Source organism: Macadamia integrifolia, unplaced genomic scaffold (assembly GCF_013358625.1).
Source record: "Macadamia integrifolia cultivar HAES 741 unplaced genomic scaffold, SCU_Mint_v3 scaffold1881, whole genome shotgun sequence".
Classification (NCBI taxonomy): Eukaryota; Viridiplantae; Streptophyta; class Magnoliopsida; order Proteales; family Proteaceae; genus Macadamia; species Macadamia integrifolia.
Window position 1 is genome coordinate 95,692 of NW_024868402.1, and position 3,807 is coordinate 99,498.

Below are 3,807 nucleotides of genomic sequence, written 5' to 3' on the forward strand. Positions count from 1 at the left end.
ACCAACAAATCCTCGAAGGTCCCGCTCTGTGGGGTAAACCCCACTTCCACAATCTCAAGAAACCCTTGACCAGGGTGTAGCACAAAGGGACCCAGCTGTGACTACACTTTTAGATCCTCCACCTCTCATCACTCCGAGTGATGTTACGACTATAGTTTAGTAGTCATAGCAAGCCTTCCAACAACAAATGCTCCAGCAGCAGCAGCCATTTATGGCTGTTATATAGCAACAGTTAGACCTTCCTCAACCCGGTCAAAATCCTCGGATAATTACTCCACAAGACCCACCTATAGGGTCTGGTATGGGACCACAAACTGGAGGAGCACCACTTGGTATGACACCACATAAGCAAGCAGGAAGTTCACCTCCAATTCCGCCACTTGACACTCCTTTATATATGGTGCCCCTCTGTACCCTTACTATCCGGCATATGCACCAAATTACCCGTCGACAAATAGTACGACAAGGGTAGTGGAATCTTTCAAGAGGAACTTACCACCTGTACTCTCTAAGGTGGGGAGTGATCCTTTAGAGCCAGACCAGTGGATCCAAGAGCTAAAAAAGATATTTGAGGTAGTTGAGTGCACTGAGGCGTAGAAGCTTATTTGTGCAAGGCTGCAACTCAAGAATGAAGCCAACTCTTGGTGGCAAGCCTCTAAGCCCATATTGTTGGCCGCGCATCCGGAACCCACCTGGGAATAGTTCAAGGAGCTGTTCTTGGCCAATCATTACCCGCGTAGCTTCAGAGACCGTAAAGAGACGGAATTCATGGCCTTAACTCAAGGGAATAAGACTATCCTTGAGTATCAGCAGCAGTTTGAAAGCTTGTTCCATTTTCCCCCTAGGCATATGAGGTCAGCTGAAGAAAAGGCTGCAAGATTTCTGAAGGGATTAAAGGCATCCATTGGGTCAGTGCTTGAGGTCTTAGATTTGACAGACTACGGCCAGATTGTGCAGAAGGCTAAGACCATGGAAGATAAGCAGAAGAGAGAACAGTCTCTCACACCTGGATTGTGGAAGAGGACTAATCCATTTCCGGACATGAGCAACTTATCCAAGGTATACCATGGGTCGTATAGTTCTGGGCCTACATACAAACAACCCTATAGGCCATCTAGCTACCTTCCTCGACCAGTTGGTAGTCTGGGCTCTACATCTTTTCGCCTGAACACTAGTACGGTGCCTATAGTCACAAGCTACCCCGTCCCCGTCTATATCAGGTCAAGTACAAAGGGTCCCTGCCCCAGTTTCGGTGCCACAGAGTCGTTGCTTTAATTACCACTCTTATGGGCATTTTTCCAAAGACTGTCGAGTCAGACCAGCCTTACTATCCAATCAACCCTCTATGTACAGACCTGCCTTAACTCGAGGGAATCGACCGCAAGGAAGAATGTATGCCTTATCAGTTGAGGAAGCTAAGGCCAGCACAGAAATGGTAACAGGTACATTTTAATTTAAGATTTTCCTTATGCTAAATTTTGATGACTTGCTATACTTATATGCATTGTTGCACTAGGTGTTCTACCTATATCGGATATACCAGCCTATGTCTTATTTGATTCAGGAGCTACACATTCGTTCATATCTAAGAGATTTGCTGAGAAACTTGGTATGTCGCCCAGGACACTAGATCATGAGATGATTGTTAGTATGCCTACAGGCAAAGTTACACAGTTGAAGAAGGTGTATGGCCATGCCCAGTTGAAAACAGTGGAAAGAAATTGGATGCACAACTCATCAAATTCAACATGCAGAATTTTGATGTTATACTGGGCATGGATTGGTTGTCGACCCATCGAGCAAATGTGATGTGTGTCGAAAAACTAATTAGGGTGACAAATGATGAAGGGAAAGAACTGATATACCAAGTAGATAAAATAAAATGGGCTAGAAAGGTCCTTGATCTTCAAGCGGTAAAGTTGTTGGAAAGTGGATGTCAGGGTTACTTAGCATCGATACTTGATGTTGATGCAAAGGTTACACCTCTAGAAGAGGTAGAGGTGGCTACCGACATCTTTCCAGATGATCTGATGCAGCTACCACCTGATAGAGAGTTAAAATTTGCCATAGACTTGATTCCTGGAGCAGCTCCAGTGTCTAAAGCTCCATACAGGATGGCACCAGCCGAATTGAGGGAGTTATAGATGCAGTTGCAAGAATTATTGGAGAAGGGGTTTATTCGCCCAAGTGTTTCACCTTGGGGTGCCCCAATATTATTTGTCAAGAAGAAGGATAGCAGCTTACGTATGTGCATCGATTATCGGGAATTGAATAAGCTAACCATTAAGAACCAGTATCCATTGCCACGCATTGATGATTTGTTTGACCAACTACAAGGTGCCAAGGTATTTTCAAAGATAGACCTTAGATTAGGCTATTATCAGATCAAGATAAAGAGAGGCGACATACCCAAGACAGCTTTCAGGACTCGGTATGGTCACTATGAGTTCCTAGTGTTATCTTTTGGGTTAACCAATGCACCGGCAGTATTCATGGATTTAATAAATCAAGTATTTTCATGATGTCCTTGATAAATAGGTAATTATTTTTATTGATGACATCTTAATCTACTCTAAGACAGAAGAGGAGCACACTCAACACCTGAGCATGGTATTACGAGGCTGAGAGAACAACAATTGTTTGCCAAATACAGTAAGTGTGAATTTTGGCTTAAGCAAGTTGGATTCCTAGGACACGTAGTGTCTGAGGATGGAATCCAGGTGGATCCTGATAAGGTGAAAGCAGTAGTAGAGTGGGAAAACCCCAAGAACGTTACAGAAATTAGAAGTTTCTTGGGTTTAGCTAGGAACTACCGGCGCTTCATTAAGAATTTTGCTCGGATCTCAGCACCAATGACTAAGTTAACCAAAAAGGGGGTAAAATTTGAATGGACAGAGGAATGTGAGAAGAGTTGTCAGGAATTGAAGAAACGGTTGATGTCAGCCCCTATGTTGACCATCCCTGAAGGCACAGGTGGAATGACAGTCTACACTGATGCTTCTAAAGTCGAGTTGGGTTATGTTCTCATGCAACGTGGTAAGGTGATAGCATATGCATACCGACAACTAAAGAAATATGAGAAGAACTACCCACTCATGACTTGGAACTTGTCGCACTCATTTTTGCCCTAAAGATTTGGCGACATTATTTGTATGCGGAGAAGTGCGAGATATACAGTGATCACAAAAGCCTTATTTTTTCACCCAAAGAGATTTGAATATGAGGCAGAGGAGATGGCTCGAGGTCATGAAGGATTATAACTGTGACATTCAGTATCATCCTGGCAAGGCTAATATAGTGGTAGATGCGTTGAGTCAGAAGGCACAGACTATGTTACTCTCACACTTAGCAGTCAGCCCACAACTCGTACAAGAGGTGATGCTAATGGATGAAACCCTCTTATATGAAGGAGCAACCTTAGAGCTTGAACATCAACTAGAAAACATTAAATGGTTAACTGTATCCCTGGCAGCTCTACAAGTGCATCCGTCTATTAGGCAAGAGGTGATAATGAAAAAACCTTTGGATCCTGATTTATAACAGATCAGAATTAAGACTCAAGAGCAAACAATGAATGACCCTGATTTCGTTTTAGCCAGCGACGGGGCATTATTGTTTTGAGGTAGGTTGTGTGTGCCCGATGATTTGGAGATACAAGATAAGATAGTGTAGGAAGCACATATCTCTGAGTACTCACTCCACCCAGGAAGTACAAAGATGTAGAAGGACCTCAAACAAAACTACTGGTGGCCAAACATGAAAATCACAATAGCCCTATATGTGGCGACATGCCTTACATGCCAAAAA